The 27,515-nt window shown below is 38.1% G+C and overlaps 1 protein-coding gene and 1 long non-coding RNA gene across 24 annotated transcripts in view; one reads left to right on the plus strand and one right to left on the minus strand.

Moving 5' to 3' along the window:
* Positions 1 to 27,515, minus strand: part of NCKAP5 (NCK associated protein 5) — a 993,533-nt gene that overhangs the window by 586,572 nt on the left and 379,446 nt on the right. The window contains exon 1 of one of the 23 annotated variants that reach the window (XM_054549292.2): positions 10,331 to 10,436. The exons of the other annotated variants lie outside the window; for them this stretch is intronic. The gene's annotated coding sequence lies outside the window, so the exon portion shown is untranslated. Of the gene's footprint in view, positions 1 to 10,330; positions 10,437 to 27,515 lie in introns of those variants that run through there. 23 annotated transcript variants of the gene reach the window in all.
* On the plus strand, positions 9,820 to 14,892 carry LOC134759584 (uncharacterized). Its single transcript, XR_010135966.1, has 4 exons — positions 9,820 to 10,240; positions 11,091 to 11,242; positions 12,169 to 12,255; positions 12,739 to 14,892. It is a non-coding gene; the product is annotated as an uncharacterized LOC134759584 (long non-coding RNA).

The raw sequence follows: 27,515 nt of genomic DNA on the forward strand, positions 1-27,515 counted from the left end.
GGGTAATGGTACTAATCTAACACTAATATGTACAATAATTGTATGCTTATATTTATGTGATATATTCTCATTTGTTTGACATATTATCATTGAACAAATAGGAGCCTTACCCCCTCTATTGAACTCGATTATATAAAAATAGAAATTACAATGAGGCACCTAGATGAAACCCTTCATTTGAATTAACAACCCCATTAGGAAAAGTTGTGACCCCAAAATAACCACCGTAGAGTGATTATGGCTCATTTGGCATATGTTTATTCCAATCTTCCTAAATTGCTTATAATTGTTTTATTATAAATTTTAATAATATATAATGTTTACATTTGTATTTTTATCAAATAACATTTAGGAAACTTTGGAAAATTATCCTAAGTCCACATATTAAAGAGCAAGGTCAATATTCTCACAAGCATACACAATTTGTAGTTTAAAAAAATAGATAAGTGTAAAATATCTTCAGTGTATTATAACCACCTAATTAGAAAATGAATGTGCCCACATGAACCAGTAGAGACATATCATTACCTCACATTCATTGGTTATCACTCTACAATTAATGGAAAAAATGTACAGTCAATAGTTTAAAACAAAGTGAAAGTTCCTGTCTCAATCTAGCACACTAGAGGCCATTTATTACATAAATGTGCTCAGGTAAGTGCCCTTTCTGGCTGCAGCCCTCATCCTCTGTGTCTTCTCTCCTAGATTCATATAGTAACAGAAGACCATTTAATCTTGGCTAGTCAAACAGTGACAATAGTTAGATAACGAGGCTGGACACATCGTAATTTTCCCTACTTACCCTTTACAGACTATAGGACCTATGGAGCGCACACAATAACTACTCACAAAAGAAAAGCGGGAATTTTGCATTTATACCATGACTTTATCTAATGTAGACAGCCAAAAAAGAATTCAGGAATCAATACGAACTTTTTCAGCTTGAAGTAGTCAACATGCTCAAGGACACTGATATGTCTATGTAGCACAAGTTAATTTAATATTAAGATACCAGTGGTCAGAAACCTGTCAAGCAAGAGCATAAAGAAACACAACTCAAGGTTTTCAAGGCCATGTGAAGTGCCAACAAACAATATAACTAGGAACAAAATGGATCCAGATACTTATGAAATTGCAAACAACAAAAGAGAAAAATATTCAGAAATATTCACACTAATAACTACTAGTCTGAATCATTTGTAAGCTCCCAAACGCATGAACAGAATCATAACAGGTGTAAGAATGGAGAGAAGAAAATACAGAGAACAAATGAGTTATTAATTAAGCAGCTAAATGCACTTATATTCATAAGTATGTAAGAAAACTAAGACACTTATGATAACTACTCTGATAAATAATTCTAGAGAAAAAGCAGCACAGCTTTTCATTATACAGTATAGTATTGCTTTATTCCTCTGCCTTTTTTGTAAATATTAAGAATATTTCTCAAAAATAGAAAATAATCAGGGAAAAAGAAAATCATTATTCTGTGTAATCTCACATAAATAGCTGAAAGGCCAGATGCTTAACTTTGTGTACATAGATAAAGGAGAACATGAAGATTGTGAACAAACCTAGAGGCCAGTTCTTGGAGACCAGAGAGACAAATGAAGGGACCCAACATTATGTGCTAAAATCTTTGCATAGAAATGAATAAACTCAAAAGAGCTGGCAGCAACATCTGTGTGACCTTTATACTGTGCCCACTCTCCTTTCGGATAAAGTCCATGATGAGGAAAACCAGCAAAAGTGCACCTGGGCCACGCAAAGAACCAGATTCCCAACCGTAGGTTGTAGAGTCTCTTATCCACATTGTAGACACTCCCTCAGCCTACATAAGCCCATTCCAGTGCAGGAAGTGCTAAAGACTGCACAGAGTCACTAAGGGCACTATTACTTACACTTGACTTTTGGCTTGAATTAGCTAGGTTGCGTTTTAAGTGCATTTTATTGAAAAAGAATTTGGACTACAGAGTGCCCACCAAAAACCAACCGACAAAAAACAAAAACAAAACAGTGCATGCTTGTAAAGACATCCCTGTCTCATTGGGTTTGGAATACCCTTGGAGCACCTCACTGTCTTTGACTACTGTGTAGAAGTAGTTTAGAAATCTGAACTACTTGTGACTAGGCCCCTAATCACTCCTTGCTCCTCACTCAAATCCAACCTCTGCATCATTTTCAGATTCATGTTCCTAAAACCACCTACCCAACATCACCTCTGACTCAAAATCGTCAATGGCTTCCAACGGCATTTCCCAAGATAGCCTCTACAAACAGCCCCTGCAATATGTTCCATTAAGAATAAATTCAGTGGCTGGGCATGGTGGCTCACACCTGAAATCCCAGCACTTTGGGAGACTGAGATGGGCAGATTGCTTGAGCCCAGCAGAGTTTGAGACCAACCTGTGCAACATGGCGAAACCCCGTCTCTACAAAAAGATACAAAAATTAGCCAGGCATGATGGTGCATGCCTATAGTCCCAGCTACTACGGAGGCTGAGGTGGGAGGAATACTTGAGCCCGGGGAGGTTGAGGTTGCAGTGAGTCGAGATTGTGCCACTGCATTTTAGCCTAGGCGACAGAGCAAGATCCTGTCTCAATTAAAAAAAAAAAAAAAGAAGAAGAAGAAGAAGAAAACCAAAAATAACAGATTCAGTGATCAAAACTATTTTAAGAAATTCTTAGAGAGAACTTCTCCAGGAGAGAAACATTTTTTTAACTTTCTCCCAGCTTTTCTTACTTTTTCAACCATGGGGACTTCTTTTGACTAACAATTCTACAATATCCAATAGAACTAGCCTTCCAGAAAGAGGGGTCTTGGGAAATGCTGGCCCAAAGGGTGAAGTTCAAATTCCTTAGCATGCATGTGATGACCCATATTAATGGGTCTCTGCTACCGCTCCACCTCCACCTCCCACCCTCTCTTCCAGGTGCTCAGGTCCCTGCCTGAGCTCAAGCCCTATGCAGGGTAGAGTGCTCTCCCTCCTCATGTCCAAGTCCCACTGGGGTCAGCTGATACTCTCCTTCCCCCAGCTGGCCTATCTCAACCACACCAGCCTCATCCATCACTTCATCTTCCAATCTCCCAATTCCACTGATTTCCTTCTTCTATTTCCCAGCTCCACATTAAGTGTTTTGGGGGGATCTTATAGGCTTTGTTCCTTTTTTCTTCACCTAAATTTTAAGTTCCTTGAAGGCATTTGTATTTTATAAATAATTTTATAACTACATTTTATAACTAATTACTATGAATTCATGAAACCTATGATCTTGTACGTATGTTAAACAAATGGTATGTTTTAATAAAAATAAGATGAGTTTCTCCAACTATGTCAGTGTAGCAAGAGGAAGAGGGAGATCATGTCAAAACAGAATAAAATTCTCAGAGTAATGTAATTTAGCAGAGTGACTGAGGGATGTCCTCAGAGCAACATCAGGATTCCAAAGTTCTACAAAATCATCACCAGTGCCAAAATGTTGAACAAGAAGCCACAGATACAAAGTCGTGGTGTGCACCAAGCCCTAAAATTGACTGTCCAATGAAAAAAGAGGATATATTCCCTAATCTGATCTAAAGTAGACACAATGATTCATAGGAAGAGAAGAAAAAGAGGGACAGGTCTTTTGGGGTCTGTTAAGTGCCAAATCAGATAATTTGCTAGTTTCTAATACAGTAAATCCCCAAATTTCCTTCCTTTCTATGTGTCTTCTATTCAACACATATTTATTAAACACTTACTAGGTATCAGGCACTGAGAAAAAAAGGCAGCTGGAAATGTCTTGGGGAAAATTGGGATAAAGTATGAGGTACAGAGACACAAAGGTTTCTTCCTTCTGAAAGTCCTAGTAAAATGAGAAAGCAATTTTTTAAAGTATATTAATGCAATGAGGATGAGGCAGCCTAAAATAAGTAAGTCTCATCTAAAAGCTGTCAAAAGCCATAAGTGGGCAGATCCATGCGATGTCAACTTTATGTGTTTCTTTCATTTCTTTCAAGAACCAATGACTTTCTGTTACCAAATGTTCAATATTAGAATAAAGAACACCAGTGGCAATCATTGTTTTAAGTCCAACACATTGCCTGACACATGGTAGGCACCTAATAACCATCTGTTGGGTAAACTAATAAATGAACAGATGAGTGAAAAAAGGCAGGAAAGGAGGCCTTCCACCTATGCACAGAAATGCAGTGTTTAGTTGGAACTTACTTGGTGCTGTAATTCCTTTACACTGGAACACAGTGAAGGGTCGGTTATACAGATCAATCAATGCCTTCTTGAGTTAATTCACATCTCTCTTAAAAACATTCTTATTAAAGATCAAAATTCATAGGTGAAACAAAATATTTAGATAGCTCTACATGATTCTTCTCCCATGTCACAGTAATGCAGGCAAATTTAGGACTCCTACAATAAACGTACGATGCCAGAATTTTGAATAAATAGTCCATTTTATACTAACTCAATAGGAAAAATCAGTGAAGCGAGTGACAGCTGAATTTGGACACCTGTCCCTTGGGAGGAGGTAAAAAGAAATGCACTACGATATTAGTATTTTAACAAGTTTAGGTTTTAAAAAAGTGACTAAGAGGAAGACAAAAGTAGAACAGTCTGGGAGAAGGCAAGCTGATACAAATTTGCATCAGGTGAACTGTGTGTTATATATCAAATCTGACTATAATGCCAGTAGGTTGAATTAATTCATCTTATCTTACTTACAATGACATGCTTAACATTTGGCACATGTGGGCATATGTGTGAAACTTGATACAAATTAAATTAGAAAAAAATGTTGGTAGTTTACGTCTCACTAATAGAAAAAAATAAATCAGAAAAATTATTGATGATAATGTGGTCTTTAGACTAGGAAGAACCTTACAAGGAAGGTGAGGAGGATATTTTCCCTGGAGGTATTTGCAATGAAAATGAGCAAAGAACTGAGAAATGGAAAAGAATAAATTCCTTGCTGTGTGATTAAAAAAGCCCAATCTTTTCTCTCGCATTTCTATAATGCTGTGAATGGAGTGTAGGGGATCAAGAGATTGTTGAACCCAAATACAACCCTGCATATTGTAGTTATTACAGAAATCACCTTCAAGCTTTCCAAACGATTCAAAGTACCAGCAAAAACCACCCGAGGTAGGCTTATCTCATAGGATAACTCTCTCCTTTGCAACCCACAGTGTTTTATTTAATAACACCGCTATGACACTTAAGTTTACCTTATTATATAATATCTCCAACATAATGGAGAAAATATCTATTTCACAGATATCAATACTGCTGCCTTTGAAAAGGTCCAAAGATATAGTATGTTTCTGACACAGACCAGGGCTTAATAACTGACAGATGTATTTATTATGATGATGTTCCTTACTATGATGCTATTATTATTTCTTATCATGCAAACCCCTCTTCCAGCTGAGAATAAGACTATGTTCTTCATCTTTGCATCCCTTGCAGCCCAAGCACAGTGACTTTTTACAAGCATTTGATGAATTTAATGTTAACTGAAATGTCAAAGCTTATCTTTAAACTAAACTGGTTTATCTCATGAACTGACCTGTTTGTATCTCAAGGAAAGAATAGGTATCATCTCCCATCATACTTGTGGAGGGCAACACTCCCTCTGAAAGTAGCTGCAGTAATATTTAATAACCCAGAGACTTAGCTTAGCTCTGAAGTAAGATGCTATAATATTTAGGAATGAAAATAATACCCAGGAATGCCAATGTAATGCCAATGCCAATGTAATTGCTTCAGGTTATAACTTCCCTATTAACGATTGTTCTCTGTAGGGTGCAGGGAGGAGGCTGAGAGACGAGGTTAATGTGAAATAGCCAGTCTCATCCAGTCCAAAGTGATATGAAAATTATAAGACCATAGCTTCTAACATCTGTTGGCTTTCTTGTGTGTGGCCCCACTGTCTTATGCCTTAATATGTGTTAGATTTTATTCTTAACATCTTATAAATGCTCATAATTTTTTTTATGTTTATAGATGATGAAATAGGTTAGAGAGATTCATAACCAGGCCCAAAATCACATCAATAATAAATAAAGGAATCAGGCTTTGAGTTCAGATCTACATATTCCCAAGTTCGAAGGAGTAATCCCACATAACATGCGTTCTTAGCAACACTCTGAGTTCACAAATCTCCGGCTATTTAGAGGCCATAGTTTTACCTATAGCAGCAAGTGCTATGACTTATGTTCAAGACCTTTCAACACAACACAAAATGATTAGCTTCTCTCCCGTTCTCTAAGCCCTTCCCACCTGCTACAGTACCTGGAAATCTAGGTACCGGCATGCTTCTTAAAGCACTTTGTAGGCTATGTTCATGTCTGAGATGAGTAACAAGTTCACAGAGCCTGTTTATTTATGCCACCTACTCTCTGAGAGAAAGGACCATGTGAAAACAGTGTTTATTAGGAGAAAGAGGATGGAAGGGTGTAATATCCAGGAAGCAATCCCAGTCAGGGGCAACAGCCTTCAGCAGCAATACTGCACCTCTACCCTGGAGCAAGAAAGTCTCAACCACCCACATTCTTATTCATCTACAGAAACCCAAAAGGACAAAACTATTAAATGTTTTAAAGGAACAAGGTATCAGCTAAGTATGAAATGGCACAGTTCCACATAAAAAGCAGGAAGGCTTGTTCTCCAAAAATGCCCCTCGGCAAATATTTACTGGGTGACGGCACAAATAATAGGGCCGCTGATTAGGGGGTTACAAAGAAGACTGACACCCCCGAGCCCGGATGATGTTAGCCATCAGCAAAGTGCTCTTAACTTTCCCTGCTCAAGTCTCTCATGTTTTATAGAAAAATTTGAGGAGTATGCCTAAGGTTGGAATCAGCCTTACCTCTCTCTCAACTTCATCTGAAAACCTGAAGCTACTAAAGTCCCCTGCCAGAAGAGGGCTCACCCGCCCCACTATGCCCAATCTAACTTCCCAAATAGATCTACATTGTTTGCATTATGTGCTTTTCATTGACATATAACCAACCTAGAGATTTAGGTTAGCTCTAAACTAAAATGCTGTAATATTTAGGAATGAAAATAATAACCAGGAATGCCAAATACAGAGTCACAGGCTTGAGTAAACCAACTCTTGGGGAAAAAAAAAATCTCTACATGTCTAAAACTTGCCACCAACCTTCATGGTTATTAAACAATAAAAAGCTCCCTTGGGCATCTTGAACCTTCCTCATAACAGACCTTGCCTTAGGATTACTTCTTGGCTTATCTGTTATCTAGTCATACCCAAAGCCAGCCCCCAGCCATAATAATCTCCCTACCATATACCACCCTGCTTGTAAAACTTCTTTGAACAAAACTTTTCAAAATGATACACAAGATCAGCATGATATCTGAAATGCAAACCAAAATTTATGACTATCAGCTAGCATTATAAAAACCATTTTTGGAGGAAAGTCATGAATGATATTCACAACTACCAAGTCAGAAGGGCTGCCCTCCATGTTCAAGGAGCAGAGAAAAGAAATCTACACAAAGGCCTTCTGTACATCCTCCCTAAAAATTATTTTAAAAAAGAGAAACTGTCATTTATCCACATGAGATATGACTGGTTTTCAAAGTAATGGGTAAAAATGACCAAAACCTTGATTGTCTTCATTATGGCTCACATAAGGCACACAAACTCTTTTTTTATATTCTAAGTACAGAAAATTGCTTCATTTCTCAAGTAAATATATGCTAGAAACTTGCGGATATCTCAAGAATGCTTTGTAGCTAAAGAAAGTAACATCATTGCCTACTCATTTTGCTTAATTTGCTAGTCTCCCAGCAACTTTGTGCTAACACTTTCATCCCATTTTAGATCCTAGGATAAGGCAATAGTCCAGAGCCCTGGAAAGCCTCCACCTCCAGCAGTTCACCAGGCCACTGAAGCCCCAGGATGGAGTTTCTCTACAGGACACCCTTCTGGTAATATACATGTTACGTGCATTTCACTTATCTTCTCCAAGTTACATTCCAGTAACTAAGCTTCAGAAGCTTCTTATGAATTGTTTATTCTGTGTTTTAAAGCTCCATCAGCTGTTAGGATGATTTGCAATATTTTTCTTTTTGGTTAAGCAGGATTGGTGAGCATTACTGGGCCTTTTGGTGGAATCCTTGCTATTTAAAATTCCTGCTGCTGGGATTAAAGGAGATAATGTCTTTGAAAGCCTTTTGTAAACTGTAAAGTCCTAGTCAAATGTAGTGTGCTGTTATCACATTAACCATCATAGCAATAACCATAAACCAGCTGTAATGGGGGCTTTAAAATGCTGAAACCCATTTAGGTCTTGTTTTTGCTCCATTCCCATCCCTGGGGTGCCCAACATATGGGAGCCTCTCAAGGAAGTTTTGTTTGGAGGAATAAATCAGTGACTCAGAAACATCACATGGTTTTCCAAAGTAATGTCCATAGGCAAAAAGAAGCTAAGCACGACAATTTAAATAATGAAAATACTATGCCAAAAATACTGGGGTGCTGGGAAGAAATGCTACAGAACAAAGTTCTTCTAAAGAGAACTGATTTGATAATGAAATCTGGTCCTTTACAGTCAGACTGGGAAGGAGAAGGAGTACAGACAGGTGCAGAAATTTATTAGTCCAGAAAATGTTAGTCCAGGATGGCTTAGAGGAGGAGGCTGCCATCCCAGAAAAGGGAAGGGAGGCTGGAGTTTGAGAGGGAGTATCAAACAAAAAACAAAAAACAAACAAAACCCCTACAAAATAGGCAAAAGCTACTCCTGCAAAGAACATTATAAATGCAGGCTTTTTATCTAGACTGTGTCTTTAAAGTGGTGGAAATGACCAATTCTGTGTCTTAGGAGGGAGGTGGCATGAAGCCGGGAAATGACTGAGGAAGGGATACTGATATGAAATGATTTATTTCTGGAAAATGCTCTTGTAAGCGTTTGCAGGAATAGTTCTGGTTACTAGAGGGGTAGTCTATTTTAGGTACCTGTGTATAAGGAGGAGTGAAAGAGTGAACGAGTTAGTGGGGACAAAAATAAAAAGGGAAGTGGTAGCGTCCAGCAACAGGGGCCTCATTCATAAAACTTAGAAGCCTCAAGGATAAGAAGAGAAATTCCGGGGTGGCTGCCTGTTACTCAGCAAGAAAGCGAACACTGGCTTGCTGGCTCAGCACTTAACCTGAGATGAGGATGTCCTAACAGCCCTTTTTCTCTAAGGGGTAGGGTAGGGTGGGGTGGGGCCAAAAGGAGAGGAGGAGGAAGGCCTGCCACCCGGGAGGTCCCTAGGACTCAGCAGCAGGGAGGGCCTTGCACCAGCGCTCCGCTCTGTTCCAGAAAATATCCTATTTCTGACCATCAATCAGCATTAAGCCAGTTTGGGGGCTGAGCTTTAGGCACAGGCAGTTACCGGTAGCAACAGGGCACACACTCCTGGTGAGCTGGGCGGGAGGTGGCAACAAGGGAGGGGCCGCCTGGGCAAGTGGCCTGGAGCTGGGCAGACAAGGTCAGGGATCTCCCATACACGCACAAGGGAGGCAGTGCGGAGGGTGGGGGAGGGGGGATCGTGGCATTAGGTGGGGACAGGCGCGCCCTCCTGGGGCCGGGCCAGAGAGTGGCCCAGGCCTCTGACCTCGCTGGGGAGCAGGGAGGGAGTTTTCCTAGTGGCACAGCTATGCCCCTGCCAAACCCAACGGCCTCCCGGTCCCGGGAAAGGCGCCACTCCAGTGGCCCCTAGACACTGGAGTCAAGGCCAAGCGACAGGAGAGGCGCTGGCCCTGTGTTTGGGAGGACCACACAACTCAAGATCTGCCCCTCCCCTGCAGCCCCTTTACACCCCCACCCTTTAGGAGTCTCTGGAAGATGCCAACGTGGAAGCGTTTCTGCACGTGTGTGTGTTTTCATTTGTGCTTCCCACACAAAAGCGAGGCCCCACAGGTGGAGAGGAGGGCGTGTGTGCGCGCCTGTAGCGCGGGGCTCGGGCTGCGTGGGAGTTGGGCGGGGATGCGCACACATGGACCGACTCCCACAGGCTGTCCCGCTTCAGGTGTCCTGGCGCAGGCTTTCAGGGAAGGGAGAGCCCCCTAACCTCGTCCCACCTCCCAAAACTTCTCCCCCTGCCGTTGGGCTATGGAAAGGAGAAAGGACGCAGGACCTTGAGGGAGGCATCGAGTCACAGAGCAGAGAGGGGCCAAGGAAACCCAGGCGGGAGGCGCGGCAGCATACAGTCTGCGGGGACAAGGACGGAACCGGGTATTGGGAGCCAGGCGCTGAAGGGCTTGGGCTATGGTAGCGGCGCGTAGGGGGCGCGCCTGGGCGGTGAGTGGGCAGGCGTCTCCTTACCTGGCCTTCGGTGGAGCATGCTGCTGCGGGCTGGGGGCGGGGTGGGCGCTGCGCCCCCAGGGGTTGACCCTGCAGCGCCTTCACTTCGGGGGCAGCAAGGCGCCCGCTGCAGAGCCGGGAGTTGCCAAACTTGCCATGTCCAGAGCGCGGAGGTAGCCTGGGCCACGCGCGCACCGCAGCCCGGGCACCTCGCGCTCCTCCGCTTTGTTGTGTTCCGCCGCCAGTCCCCCTGCGCCTGCCTGCCAGTGTCCCCGAGCCCTCTCCTGCCGCGGGACGTTTCACTGGCGCTCAGGGAGGCCCCTCGGGTGGGCAGTGCCACTTTCCTCCTGGAGGCGCGCGTTAAAGAGCAGCCCGGGAGCGCCAGGCGGGCGGCTCGGCTTGCGCTCTGATGAGGAGGCTGGGGCCCATTGATTCCCACCCCCTACCCACTCCCCCTCCCCTCCCCTCCGCCGGGCCCCCCCATCAGAAGCTGCTTAGGATCGGCGCTGTCAAATCCAGCCCATCTGCTGCAATCATAATCAGTCTCAACCGAACGGTTCTGACAAATCTCCGCCCGGAGCTGGAGTTGGAGAAGCTGGAGAGTGAGGGGCGGGGAAGGGAGGTGGGGGTGAGGGGACGATGGGGACCGGGCGCCCTGAGAGGGGGCCTGGAGGCTTCTATTGTCTGCCCCTAACGGAGGAACTGAAAAGGGAAGCAGGGATCCAGAAGGGGAAATAGTGCTTTCATTTCCTAGTAAGAAAAAAAAAATCTATTCCCGCAGGTCCCTGGTTCCCTTCACGCCCCCACCCCCAGCCTCAGCTCTGTCTGGGTGGAACGAATGTCTGCTAATGAACTAAACAAACAGGTCTCTTAATCTTATCATGGAGCTGACCCAGAGACTGGCACAGATATCCAAAGTATCATAATTGGCAGGTAAGAGCTGGAACTAACAGCCATTTGTCTGGAGTCAGAAGTTGGTTCCCAAGTGCATTTGGGAATAAAACTCTTGGGGGGAGAACGGCCGTGTAGTGTAATTGGCCAGGAAGCTTGGCCCTTGGCCTCCTGTTGGCATTTCCAGAGATAAAAGGAAATCTGCTTTGGGCAAGAAAACGCTGAACTCCGCTTAGCCTCATTTTGAATTTAAAAGATTCACATAATTTTTTTTTCTTTTTCTCATGAAAATACTATTTTTCAAGAAATGCTATTTTATTAGAAAATAATGACTTCTAAAATTAAAAATTTTCCAAGCAGAAATTGCTTCATCTGTAGATGAAATGAGATGCTCCTTTCAATAATATACTTTAAACCCTTCCAAAAATTCCACTTTAATACAATCACATATATTTGTACTGGTGATAGATTCACAAGGATTATCTCAAAAAAATGTTTTCAGGTATAATATAAATGGCAGTAGTCCTAGAGACATACAAACAAGTCTTAAAGCATGGAAGAACACAACCAATGGGATTATGTCTGGTTTTATACTTTCTTCTCAAGTGCTGGGAAATGTCCAATTACCTTGAATGACAGTATTTGTTCGGGAAATAATTTGTTGGATAAACAAATCACCAGTGGAAAAGTTGAAGAAAATTTTAAGCCATTTATTCAGATAGGTATAAGAGCTAAGCAAAAATAAATATAATTTACTGTGAAAATTGAATAAAATTCTAAATTAGGGTTCAAATCATTCTTTTGCTTTATGCTATACTTGAGAAATGTGTGCAAGCCACATTAAGCACTCACTTATCTAGGCAGAGACTGTGTTTTCCACTTATTTTATAGCCCAGTGGTGCTTACAACAGCACTAGGTAACTATGGACATTCTATGAATACTGATGGTTTCAAATTTTGATTTACAGGTCAGAATTAAAACTACATGCATCATAGTGACTTTATAGCTGAGGCAAAGTGGAGCTCAAGTGTTACTTTCCCAGTAAACAAATCATGTAAGTCAAGGACAACTACTGGTCAGATTTTACAGCATTTTTTTTTTTTTTTTTTTTTTTTTTTTTGAGATGGAGTCTCGCTCTGTCACCCAGGTTGGCGTGCACTGGCGCGATCTCAGCTCACTGCAAGCTCCGCCTCCCGGGTTCACGCCATTCTCCTGCCTCAGCCTCCTGAGTAGCTGGGACTACAGGCGCCCGCCACCGCACCCGGCTAATTTTTTGTATTTTCAGTAGAGAAGGGGTTTCACCATGGTCTCGATCTCCTGACCTCATGATCTGCCCGCCTCGGCCTCCAAAAGTGCTGGGATTACAGGCGTGAGCCACCACGCCCGGCCGATTTTACAGAATTTTTATGAATATTTAAAATTTTAGAGTTTTTCATTGATAATTTGTTTAATATGTTTATTAATATTAAATAAAAATTTTGCTAAAATTAACATGGTGACAAGAAATGAGTATTTCAAAAAGGGTCCTCTCTTCCAGAATGAAGTATCATGCTGGTGACTAATTTAACTAACATTGTCCAGGAAATTGCTGTCGTCCAGGAAGAAAAGAGTTGAGCTGCGTGTCAGCTACTGGGCTTCTGGCACCATCCTGCACAAGCATTGATAAGTTCTACTGTGTTATTTCCTAGCTTGGTGGTCTCAGTTGCATCCCAGCTAACCTATAGCCTAAATTGACAGGCCCACCTCCAATTTATTAATTCCTTGGTCTTAACTTAAAAATATACAATCTCATGTTTACTCAGTTATTTATTGAACAATCACTATGTGTCAGTGTTGGAATATATGAATGAAAAATCAAACAAAAATTTTTTACCTTGTGGAGCTTACATTCTGGAGGAGAAGACAAGTTAGAAAAGAGTACATAAGTAAATGATAATGTCTATTAGAAGGTAATCAGTGCAGTAAGCAAAAATAAAGCAAAGTGGGCTGGGTGGTGCACAAGTTTAAATACAAGAGTACTCAGTGAAAATCTCACTGAGAATGCTAAGCCTGAATGAATGATTAAAGTAGGTGAGGGAGCAGGCAAGCCATGCAAATATCTGGGAAGATGGTCCCAGGAAGTGGGAAAAGCAGGTGTAAGTGGCCCTTAAATATGATTGCACCTGGCAAGGTCTAAGAACATTAATGAAGCCTTGGGAACAGGACACAGTGAAGGGAGAGGGTCAATGAGGGTAGGCTTAGAAGACATCATTGGGTGGGGCCAATTAAAGGACTTGGAATTTTACTCCAAATGACAGCGGAGGACATGACACAGAGGGAGTGACATGATCATCCGACTTTTGTTTAATAGATCACTCTGGCTGCCATGTTGAAAATTAATTATAGGAGCAGAGAAGGAAGCAGGGAGATCTGTTATTAGGCTATTGCAAGAATCTAGGTAAGAGATGATGGCTTGGACCGGGTGATAGCAAGAAAGATAATGAGAATTGGTGGCGATTTTGAATTGCTTTGAATGTAGAGTGGCTTGAAAGAAAAGAGGGAGTAAAGAGTAACCCCAAGCATTTGGCCCTAGCAACCGGAAGGATGAAGTTGCTATTAATTGAAATGAGAAAGACTATGGGTGGAGCAAATTTTGGTGGAAGAATCAGCTTATATGGGTTAAGACTGGAATGCCTATTAAGTTAAATTTTAAAAATAACTTACGTAAAGCTCTTAGAATAGTTCCTGACTTTTCGTAAGTGCCATACAAATGTTTGTGGTGGTGATTATTATTGTTATTAATGTTTGCCAACCAAATGAGATGTTGAATAGACAATTGTACCATGATTGTGGTGGTGGTTGCAAAACCATATTTTATTATAATCCAATTGTACACTCAAAAATTGGTGAATTTTATTGTACGTAAACTAAACCTTAAAAAAATATTAAAAAACAAAGAACTTAGTCTCATGTTTTAAAAGGGAGAATATGGAACTTTCCCATCTGAGAAGAAGCTTCGGAAGTATCACCATTTTGTATACCCATTGAAATAACTGATGTAAATAAAGATCACCAATAGATGCTAAAGCCATTAACTAAACGTTTGATGGAAAATAATGAGGTAGGTGAATAGGGTCTGGAGGCAGAGAACCTAAGGCCGATTCACGCTGACTTCCTAAAGCTAAATCAAAAGGAAAACCCCAACTTTCCACACCTAAGTAACAAAAGTACTGGAGGCTGCTTCCTTTACAAACCACCCCCTCCTTTCTGCGTGGCAGATGGAAAATTGAAAGTATCTTTGATTGGTTGCTTTCCACAACCAATCAGACGCTTGCATAGGGTGTAACCTTTGTAACTTCACTTCAGCCTGATTGGTTGCTTCCCTCCGACTGATTGCCTGCCACTACTTCATTTACATAGGGTGTACACCAAGTAACCAATGGGAAAGCTCTAATTCTGTACTGGGGCTCTTGGATCCTATCCTTGGACCCGCTCCCACCCTGTGGAGTGTACTTCTGTTTTTAATAAATACCTGTTTTTGTTGCTTCAATTATTTATTTATTTTTTATTTATTTATTTATTTTTGAGACGGAGTCTCGCTCTGTCGCCCAGGCTGGAGTGCAGTGGCATGATCTCAGCTCACTGCAAGCTCTGCCTCCCGGGTTCACGTCATTCTCCTGCCTCAGCCTCCCCAGTAGCTGGGACTACAGGGGCCCGCCACCAGGCCCGGCTAATTTTTTTTTTTTTTTTTTCGTATTTTTAGTAGAGACAGGGTTTCATCGTGTTAGCCAGGATGGTCTGGATCTCCTGACCTCGTGATCCACCCGCCTCGGCCTCCCAAAATGCTAGGATTACAGGCATGAGCCACCGCGCCCGGCCTTGTTGCTTCATTCTTTCCTTGCTTTGTGTGTTTTATCAAGTTATTTGTTTAAGAAGCCAAGAACCTGGACACCCTCCAACAGTAACAATAGAATATTCCAACTACAAATACTGCCTCCTGACTTTTTGTTAACTGCGAAGGGGAAAAGCTGTATTAGACAAGGGAGAAATCACCTGACATGTTTCTCCTTATGTGATGCTGTATGACAAGTTTTTTGCAATATATTTTTGCAAAAAACATATTTAATCTGAGTCTAAGCAAGGCCTTTGCTATAATTCCCACCTTACAGGAAATAAAGATGATAGAGAAACAGATAAATGACATCACAAGGAAACCATTAGGCATAGCGGAATATGGAACTTGCTAGAGGTCTTCAAAAAGTCAGTGTTCATAGAGAATAAAAAAAGTAGAGGGACTATCGTAGATTGAAAGAGACATGACAAATGCAACTAATGGGATTGGGCATCAGTGCAAAATAAGCAGCTATAAAAGACATTTGGGACACGATTAGAGAAATTCAAATAAGACTGGTATTAGCCGATATAATGGAATTTTCATTAATTTTTCTGGGGGTAAAAGTGATACCGTGGTTATAAAGAAAGTAGTCCTTATTTTTAAAAGACACATACTAAAATATTTGGGGTTGAAGTATTATGGTATCTACCACACATTTCGGAAAAAATATCTGTGAAGTAAAAATATTAACATTTGTTGATGCTAAGTTGTGTGCAGATAAATGTTTTATTCTGGTCTTTTAATTTTTCTATATATTTGAAATTTTTCTTAATAAAAATTGAGCAAAATATACTTATAAAAATCCATGCTTAAAAAGTAATTATAGGAAAATTAGAAAAATTTAGAACTTGATGTCTCAAAAATATCCAAATTATAAGATGGAAAGAAAGGAGTATGTAGAAGGAGATTAATAATTTTAGTGGATATCTAGAAATGAAGAAAAATGGAAATAAATGTTCAAAGTACCCAACCAAAACAGAACAAAAAAAAATAGAATAAAAGAAATGAAATCAAAGTCTAATAAAAGAGAACACAAATCAATACAGGATCAATAAAACAAAGTCTGGTTATATGAATGAAAAACAGTGGAGACATAAATCAATAAGCTTAGGGATAATAAAGACTATATAACTAAGGATAAAATAGATTTTAAAAATAGGACTACTTTACTATCAGCAATTTTATCTGTTTTCAAATTTATTGACATAAAGTGATCAATGTCCTAAAGTAAACTTTTAATAAAATTCAATAATCCATGGAATCTTGAACAATCAAATCGATTGAATCAGTAGTTGAAAAAAAATTTACTGCTGCATAAACATAGGTCCAAAATTTTAAACTTATTCCTTGAGATAAAATTTACCCAAGTTGAATTCGTTTTCAGCATATGCACAGTTATGCAACCATCACCATCCCCTTAGAACAATTTATTTACCCCCAAAAAGTACCTATTAACATTCACTCCTCATTCTCCAGCCAGAGGCAACCAACGATCTGCTTTCTATCTCTGTAGAATTGCCTCTTCTAGACACTTAGTATAAATGGAATCATACGATATTTAGCCCTTTCTCTGGCTTCTTTCACTTAGCATAATGTTTTCAAGTTTTGTCCATGTTGTAGCATGTATTGGTACTTCATTCCTTATTTCCAAATAATATTCCATTGTCTTCATGTACCACATTTTATTTATCCATTCATCAGTTAATGGGCATTTGGGTTGTTTCTGTTCTTTAGCTATTATAAATAATGCTTTTGTAAACATTCATGGACAAGTTTTTGTGTGGGCATATGTATTCATTTCTTCTAGGTATATACCTAAGCTGTGGAATTGCTGAGTCCTATAGTAACTGTTTAACATTTTGAGGAACTGCCAAGCTAGTTTCCAAAGCAGCTGCACCATTCTACATTCCCACCAGCAATGTCTGAGCGTTCTAATGTCTCCACAGCCTCTCCAACACTATTATCCTTTGTTTATAGTCATGCTAGAGGATGTAAAGTGATGTCTCATGAATTTTATTCGCATTTTCCTGATGGCTAATGACGTTCAGTATCTTTTCATGTGCTTATTGGTCATTTGTATGTGTCTTCTTTGGAGAAATTTCTTTTCAACTCCTTTGTCCATTTTCACATTGGGTTATTTGTCTTTTGATTGTTGAGTCATGGGCTCATTACTCAATCTTCATAAAACTTGAAAAAATACAGAAACTCTAATAACCCATATCTCACAGAGAGTTACAGGGAATTTTTTAAAAGGGGGAGGAGGAGAAAGAAGGAAGAATAGGAGGAGGAAAGGGGAAAACTAGGGGAAGGGAAGAGGAGGAAAGATTTTTATCAGGTTAGAAGGACTCTGATACCAAAAGTAAATATAGGCTGTATGGGAAAGGAAAATTAACGAGGCTCTCAAAAATTCTTAAGAAAACTTAATCCATCAGTGTGGAAAATTATAACAGTAGTGATAATAATGGTTATAATTAAATGGTGTTACTAAATAAGATTTATCCTGTAATGCAAAGATGATTTGGCCCTAGAAAAATCTATTAATTTCCAAAAAAAAATCTTTGGGGGAAGATAAAAAAATTAAAAAGATAATCATTTCAGTAGATGCTAGAAAATTTTAATAACATTCAACACTTATTCATGGTTAAAAAAAAAATTAAAAAACATTTCACCTTCCCAGGAATAAAAGGGAATGCCCTTAACCTGATAAAGGTTGTCTAACAACAACAACAACAAAAAATCTATTACATGCCTTATATTAAATAGTTAAGTTAAAGAACATTTCCTTTAAATTTTTCCTCTAGACAAGGATACTTCCATCACCACTTCATTTTCTCTAAGGTCTTAGAGCAGTTATTATTTATCACCAATATTATCAGCATCTCCACAGAAAATTGAAGAGAACCCAGAGGCAAATCAGATATAGTAAGAGAGCAGTTTGTTTACTAGATAAAAGAACAATATACCAAAATGGATAGTGTTCCTAAGATATGTACCAATTTATTAGAAGTGTATACTTTTTAGGAGATCCCACTTAAAAACGGTAAAAACAAAAAAAAAATTTAGAAGATACGAATAAACTTAAAGATGTGAAAGACCTTTATAGAGAACACTTTGTTGAAGGGCTTAAAAGAACGGAGTAAATAGTAAAACATATAAAAGTGATGGATTAGAAGACTCAATCTTCTGGCTTAATCTTTAAATGTGAAACATTATCAATCAAAATCTCAGCAGATTTATACACTCAACTTACCAGCTGGTCCTAAATTTATTTCAAAAAAGGAAAAGGCTCAAATTAGCCAAATATATTTAGTAAATGTGAAACCTCTAACATTCCAAAAAGGGTCAGGTACCTTACTATAAAACAATGTAATTCAACAGGTAAGAGATGTGGATTAATTGGAATAGAAAGAGACCCTAGAAACAGACTCACGTTTATGGACTCAGGGTATATGAAAGAAATGACACTATTAATTATTGGGGAAGGATTACTGTCAAAAAATGGCACCAGGTTAACTTTTTATGTGATAATAGAAAAAAAATTAGAATCCTACCTCAGGCCATTTGCAAAACCTAAACTCAGATTAAAAACTAAACATAAAAAGCAAATTTATAAGACTTTTTGAAGAATGCTTTGGAGGATACTTTTATATCAGTCAGGGAAGTATAATGAAGTAGTTTCGTGTATTAAAATTTTAAACCTTAGTGAAAAAAATACCCTAAACAAAATGAAAAGTCAAGGCATAGACTAGAAGAACCGTGAAAAATATGTATTATAAACAGAATACATATCCTAAATTTGTAAAGAACCACAAATGAGTGGGAAAAAGTGAAAAAAAAGTGGGGGGAAGCATAGAAATAGGCAGTTCATAGAAGATAGTTAAGTGGCAATAACTATTAAAACTGCTTAATATCAGTACCGGGGAAATGCAAATTAAAACAACAATGAGGTAGCATTTCGTGCCTATCATAATTCCAAAATATAATTCTTATTACACTATATGTTGGTGAGGATGTGTAGAAAGACCTCTTCCACATTGCAGGTGGGAACAATTTGGATCTATTTATTAAGTTGAAGGTGTTCACACTCTGTGACACAGGAACCCCATATCTATGTACTCAAGGAAAAGGCTAACACATACACACAACCACACATGGAACTCGCACAAAATCCATTATATTAAATCTCAAACTTCAGTATGTTCTGGAAAGTATAACTATTATAAATACCACCTGTTGATAACAATGCAATAAAACAAATTATTTAAAAATAAAAATAGAAAACTTTTAAGCAACTCTTCAGTGAAAGAGATTACAAACCAAAATTTCGAAATTTCTGAAAAATGACAGTGAAAACTACTAGATGCATTTACAGCAGTGGTTACAGAAAAACTGGCAGTCCTATGCACATGTATCAATGAAAATTAAAAAATATAAATAAAATTTCAGCTCAAAGGCACAAAAGGAAAATAACCAAAATAAAGGAATTAAGGGCAACAGTGAAATGTAGTAACAAATTAACAAATCAGAATCTAGTCGCCTTTCTTTTTTAAATAGACCACTACATAACTTAATCATGAAAAAAATGAGGGAGGTGAATAAATCACCAGTAAACAGTCGGCCCTTGAACAACACAGTATGAGCTGTGCAGATCGACTTATACACAGATTTTTTTTTTCAATAAAAGTTATACAGAGTATGCCTGTCTCCCTTTCTACCTCCTCCACCCATTCCACTTCTATCACCCCTGAGAGGGCAAGACCAACCCTTCCTCTTTTTGCTCCTCCTCCTCAGCCCGTTTACTGTGAAGACGAAGAGGATGAAGGTCTTTATGATGATCCACTTCCATTTCATGAATAGGAAACATTTTCTCTTCCTTATGATTTTCTTAATAGTACTTCCTTTTCTCTAGCTTACTTTCTTGTAAGACTGCAGTATATAACACACATAACATACAAAATATGTGTAGATAGACTCTTTATGTTATCAGTAAGGCTTCCAGTCAACAGTACCGTATTAATAGTTAAGTTTTTGTGGGAGTCAAATGTTATTCAGGGATTTTTGACTGTTCAGGGGTCAGCACCCCTAACTCCTATGTTTTTCAAGGGTCAATTATACAAGATAGGAAATGGATAGGAAATGACAAATGGAAAATAACTACAGAAACAAAACAAATTAAGAGGCAACTTTATAGACATCATATACATGCAAAAAAATTGAAAACATGGACAAAATTGAAACTTTCTTTGGAAAATACATTTACCAAAATTGGCTCTGTTAGAGATAGAAAGATTAATCAACTTTTCTAGAAAAAAAAAATATATACCACCCCACAAAAACATCTCTGGGCCCAAAACAAACTCCCAAAGTCAGACAACCCCAATGCTCCACATTTACTCCAGGACATGGACAATGAAGAAAAACTTTCTAATTATTTTTACAAAGCAAATATAACATTGATAATTTAACCTGCAAAAGTCAGTTTTAAAAAAATGAAATTACAGGACGATGTCACTATATATATCACTGCAAAAATAGTAAATAAATATGACCAAAACAATGTAACACTACATTAAAAAAAATCATGGCCAAGTGACATTTAATCCAGGAATGCAAGTTTGGCTCAATATTAATTGATCCTTTAGTATATGACACCCTGCTAATAAATCTAAAGGAAAAAAATTACAAGATTCTCTACACGAGTGTTTAAATAATCTTTGAGAAAACTGAAAATTTAACACTCTTCCTGATGAAAACAGGAATTGATGTATATTTTCTTAACATCATAAAACATATCATGCACACATATGCTTAGTCCTAACATCAGTATCTCACTTAATGGGGAACTACTTGAGACACTCCATTTGATCAGGAACAAGGCCAGGATGTCCGCTGCCTCCACTTCTATTCAACATTTTATTGGAGTCAATGCAATTATGCAAGATAAATCAAAGGGAGGCATAATAATTGGAAAAGAGCAAGTAAAAACTGTATTTGTAGATGACATGGTAGCACTCCTGGAAAATGAAGAAAATTATGATAAAAAATTAACTCGATAAAATTTAGATTCAGTAAAAATTAATATATAGAAGTCAGTTGCTTTCACAGACATTGATAGTAAACTGATGGAGGATATACTGATAGAGAAAACCTCATTTACATCAGCAACAGAGATGAATAAATATGTAAGGAAAATTAGAAGTAGAAATGTATAAAACCTATCTGGGGAAACATTAAAACTCCTGTAAATCACAAAAATAGATGTGAAGTAATAGAGACATTGGCTGTTCTATAACAGAATGACTCAAGATTATAAAGCTGTCAGTTCTAAGTTACTTTATAAAATTAACACGATACCAATAAAAATAACAAGGTTCTTTGGGAGCTAGACTAGTTAATACTTAAGTTTATGTGAAGAAACTTCCAAGAAAAGGCAGGAAAACACTAAGAAAGAAAATCCAGGAAGAGAAAATAAAGTATACAGTAAATTTACTGTAAAGTTTCCAGAATGAAAACAGTGTGGTGCAGGTGCATGTCTAGACAACCAGGGAGAAACAGGTTTGAAAATCCAGAAATAGATCCAATTATCTATGGACATTCAACGTACAATAAAGGTGGCATTTCAAATCACAAAGAAGGGACTTTTTAAACAAACAGTGCTGGGACAATTGGTTGGCCATTTGACCAAACGTAACATTAAATTTATACCTCCCAAACCATACACAAGAATAAACAAATAGATCCAGGATCTAAATGTAAATAATGAAACCACACCATCACAAGGAATAAAAAACCACAGATGAATTCCTTTATCAGCTGGATGAAAGGAATGGTTACCTGACAATGACTCAAACTCCAGATGCCATACAGGATTAGTAAATTTGACTATATAAAATTTTTAAAATAGTATGGTATATCAGCTTTCTATGGCTGCTGTAACAAATTATCACAAATATAGTGACCTAAAACAATACAAAGTTGTCATCTTACAGTTCTGTAGGTTAGAAGCCCCACAGGCCTCACTGATGTAAACTGAAGATGTCAGGAGGACTGCAATTTTTCTAGAGGCTCTAAGAGAGAACTCATTTCTTTGCCTTTCCCAGCATCTAGAGGCTGCCTGCATTCCTTGGCTCATGGACCCTTCCTCGGCTCATGGCCCCTTCCTCCATCTTCAAAAGCCAGGAACTTTATGTCTCTTACCCTTTTCTGTAGTCAAGTCTCCCTCTGCCCACAACCAGGAATGGTTGTTAGCTTTCAAGGACCTGTGATTACACTGGACCCACCTGATTAATCCAGGATAATGTCTTCGTCTCAGAGGTTTTACCATCTGCAAGTCCTTTTTGCCATGTAAAGTAACGTTTTTAAAAATTCTAGGCATTCTGATATGTATATTTTTGTGGGTAATTATTTTGCCTACCACACATAGCAAGAAAAAAACTCAAAAACAAACCAAAAAATATTTTTAAAATAAATTGAAAGATGTCTGACAAAATGGGAGAAAACATTTGTAGTGATCACAAATAAGAGGCTAATATTCATCCCTAAACTATTTTAAAAAAAACCCTCTTAAAATAAGGGGGCAAGGCCAAAAACTTAATAGAAAAATTGGCTATAGTCATGGGCAGACAATTCACAAAACAACATGAAAGTGGCCTTTAAACATAGGAAGAGGTAGTGAAGCTCACTCATAACTAGTGAAATAAAATTTTAAACTATGCTGAGATACTATTTCTCATTCATCAGATTGGGAGACATTTAGATATTGATCATTTATTCTATTGGTGAGACGGGGTAAACATGCAGTCTTATACATTGCTGGTAGAAATATAAATTAGTTCAACCATTTTGGAGGAAAATTTGACAATAAGCAAAACTCTGTTTTCATTTACCATTTGAGTACACATTCTCACTTTTTTGAGTTTACCCTGAAAGTGTACTTCCAACAATATAAAAGTGCATAGGCACTTTGTTTACTGCTGCACTACTACTGCCCACTGTTGCTTAAAATGTCACTTAACTCATCCTTGGTCTCTATATATCCATTTGTAACCCTATTTTATGGCTTATCTGTCAGGTTTGGATTGTATACTACAATTCAGCTTTGCAGTCCTTCATTGGGCTTCTACACCACTCTGCATAGAACTGAGTAAATATTTGCTGATTTGAACATTTTTAGGGCTAAACAATCATTTTGTTTTTCAAAAATTTTATTTTGGAAAAAAGTTCTCCTACATAACTAATATCACATAGCTTTATTAATTTTGAATTTAACCCAGATTGGTGTCCAATATACTTTTTTTTCACAGTTTTTACTAAGTTTCTGCTTTATCACAGCCAGTCTTATGTAAGGAAATTAGATTTATTTAATAATTAAACCTCTATGACAATGGCCCAGGGCCAACTGAATTCAGCACAGCAACTTAGAATAAGATTCCACTGGACTTTCCTACTTTTCAGCCACAACTGAGCACACCGTTGTTCTATGATAGCATTACTGTCATTAATGAAATGTATAAATGGAATGCAACTAAATAGTGCCTGGTTAAATAGTTCCTGAGGCTTGGTAACAAAACAAATAAATACACAACCATACTCTGAAGATGAATGTTCTTTTATTAATTTAGTTATTCATACAACCATCATTCATTAGGAAATTAATACAATCAGGTTCATGTGTCAGGTTCTTAGAATGAGAGGTATATGATCCTTAAGCCAAAAAAGGTTCATTACTTCAATTTTTAATAATACATCTTCTAGATATTTTATTATCTGTATCCAGATCCTCTTTAGATGGTCTCCTGAAATTACTATGCATATATATACACATATATATATACACATGCACATATATAGTACCTGTATTTATTGTTATATGCCTGTATGCTACTTTTACTGGAATACTTCCCTTTATATTTGAGGACCTCTATTTAAGCAAAGTAATAACCTAAGTACAAACAGGGAAAAAATTTTCCCTCATGTACACACAAGCATATTTTTAAAGTTTGTCCAAATCCATCACCATTGAGGCTTAGATTAGCATCCATATGTCTAAATGGCTGCATAAGGGGGAAGGGTGGTATATATTTAAAGAAAACTTGCATTTAAGAAATTCATTATTGACTCCTTAACCCTAGCATAGGGATAGTTTCTTCTTTTGTTTTTTGTTTGTTCGTTTATTTATTTATTTATTTTATTTTTTTTGAGACAGGGTCTGACTCTGTTGCCCAGGCTGGAGAGCAGTGGTACGATCTTGGCTCACTGCAACCTCCACCTCCCAGGCTCGAGCCATCCTCCCACCTCAGCCTCCTGAGTAGGGAGGTCCTGGGGCTTAGCAGAGTGGCTCCAGGGGATGGCTTAGAAGGACATGGGCACAGGAAATCAAATTTGTGATGACTTAGATCCTTCTTATTTACTTATTTAGGAGCTGGTACATCAAGGGTTGCAAAACATCCCAAGAAAACAATTTTTAAAATTCATTCCTGATCATTCTAGATCAGGAATTGGCACCCACAGGCCAAACCTTGCCAGTTCTTGTAAATAGTGCTTTATTGGAATAGTTACACCTGTTCACTTACATATCCTTTGTGGGTGTTCTTGAGCTAAGATTACAAAATTGAGCAATTTGTGACAGTGACCATATGGGTACCACTCAGAAAACCAAAAATATTTACTATGTGGTCCTTAACGGAAAAAGTGTGCTGACCCTGCTACAGAAAATATTGCCCTCTTATAAGATATCATAAACATGAATGCATACTTTCAAAAAACTATTAATGATTATAATTTTGATTTATACTGACATAACTAGAGCAATTAAATGCATGTTGTAAATTCTAAGGAGTCTTCAAGTTTCTGATACAACTTGTTCTACAGCACATACAGCACAGACATTGCTGCTGAATATCAGTGACATTCCGTTTTTAATAGTAAGAATAGAAGTGATTTTAGCTAATTAACTTTTGAAATTAACTTTTTATAGCCAGCAATAACTACGGCAAGATTATTCCTAGATAATTAAAATACAGTGCTCCTAATGAATGGATATCTACTATAACTTTCTTTATAAAGACAATTATAGTTGCTTATATCATTTCAAATTGTGCTTTGTATATTTAAAATTATATTTTTTCAAAATGTAAACTTAGGTTTTTTCAATCTATTTATTTTTATGAACTAGGACTACAACAGTTGCCAAATTTCTAAAATATCTTATAAAATCTTCAAATTACAAAGTCACTATTTGGTAATTAAACCGTCAAAAATATCAAGAAGCCTGAGCCTCAGAATTTCTTATGAAAGGAATAGAGTTTTGAGAGGTATTCTGGAGAGATATTGGAAATTAACATAAAGGAAATAATGAAAGCTGAAGTTGATACCCATGGAATTGAAAAATGTTAGCACCATCACAAGTTCTTAAAAGTTAAGAACTATATTCTAGGAACTCAGAGAATGTGTTCTGCCTTTCTACTATTTTTGGCCTGTGTAGGCAGGATATTTTGGAAGGACAGGCTGGGTTGTACCATGATGACAAGCAACCCCTAGATCTCAGTGGCTTGAAACAAATGCCTATTTCTTCTTCATACTAACTTTTGGCGGGGACTCTGCTCATGGTAATCATTTTATGACCCCAGCTTTAGAGAAACCACCATCTTGAAAGCTGCTGGTTGCCATGCAAGAAGGAAAGAGCATGTTGGGCAGTTGCAGATCTACAGTTAAATGCTTCAATTTGGAGTGTCACTTTTGCTAACAACTCATTGGCCAGAATGTGTCACATGACCCCATCCATCCTCAGAGGAGCAGGAGTTGCAATTCTATCACTTGCCTATAAGGAAGAGGACTGGATATATTTAGTGACAACTCATTAAATGTTTAGGGTAATGATTAAAGACCCAGACCTCCAGCCAAACTAGTTAACTAATGTTTGTGCTTCATTTCCCTCATCTGCAAAATGGGAAGACTAAACCTCATAAAACTGTGATGATTAAATGACTTAATACTTGTAAAGTGTTTAGAACCATACTGTCATATAATAATAAAGCATTATTATTTTATTATTTCTTTTTAACTTTTGTACCTGCCACCCTGGTCTTCAGTGCCAAAAGCAGAGATGAGGGCAAAAAACAAAAGTGGGCAGTCTTAGGAATGCTGACCTGGACCCAGTAGGGATGCCTACAACAGATATTCTTGAGAAAAGGCCCATGATCAAATGAAAGAGATCAAAGATGCTAGGATTTCCTTATAAGTAACATTGATCCAGAAGGTATGAAACAAGCCATTAGCAGAGCAATGATTTATTTTTAATGGGAACTGGAGTATAAGGGGGATAAAGACACCTAAACTGAAAATAGGACTTTTGTAATGTGAAGGCCAGAGGATGAACTTAGGGTGTGGTCATATAACATATAATATGGATGCAATCAGTGGAAGATGCTGAACAGGGCTATCATATAGCATGCATATTTGGGTAATACAGTATATGAATGAATCTCTTCTAATCTGTGGCTTAGAAGGCTTACACCAGGCTAAACAGGAGTTCAAGTAAATGACTCCCACTAGAAAGAGCTAAGGCTACAAAGAAGAGAAATGGGAGCAAAGCGAAAGTCAACCCAACAATTATGTAGAAACATAGCAAGTGGTAGACTAATGACATGGTTCATTCCTACCAAAATTCCTGTTTCCTCAGTACTGGCACCAATGAGATTGCTCTGAATCCATGACTATCCATATGTATTAAAACAATCCTTGACTGTTAGACACCAAGGAGATGCCAAGATAAACAGACATGATTTCCCTCTTCCAGGGGCTTAGTGTTTAGCAAGAAAGACATAGGGTATTAACCTACCTTAACATAAATCAGAATGAAGTTTTATACTACACACATAAGCAGAACGTTATGGGAGTACAGAAGGAGCAGAGGTTCATTTTTAATATGGAATTTGGGAATACATTTTGGTGAAGATGGCATTTTAAATGAGATTTTAAAGAAGAGGAAGGGATGAAAATGGATACAATGAATAAGATAACATAATATCATGAGAAGCCAGGAAAATGGGTAAGATCGACCATTTCAAGGAGGTAGAGGAGAAATAGTTTTTTTTTAAAAGGAAGCTTTGTCCTTTGTTCACCCCCAGTAATTCAGTAGCACACACTAGACTGTCTCATTCTATAATTTGTATGTATTTCTATCATTCTATAGATTCTATAGATATAATTCTAAAATCATTCTATAATTTTATATTTATGACTCCCTATTATTTACCCAAAACGTTAACTATAATTTTTAAATGGCTATTTGATGTTAATTTTATTTCTGTAATCTTTAAATGTAAGCTCTACAGTTCACATTTTCTAGATGGTCACAAAACAAATTCAAAAGATAATAAAGCTGAAAAGGATTTTTCTTTTTTTTTCTTTTTTTTTTTTGAGACAGAGTCTCGCACTGT

Source organism: Pongo abelii, chromosome 11, assembly GCF_028885655.2.
Source record: "Pongo abelii isolate AG06213 chromosome 11, NHGRI_mPonAbe1-v2.0_pri, whole genome shotgun sequence".
NCBI lineage: Eukaryota > Metazoa > Chordata > Mammalia > Primates > Hominidae > Pongo > Pongo abelii.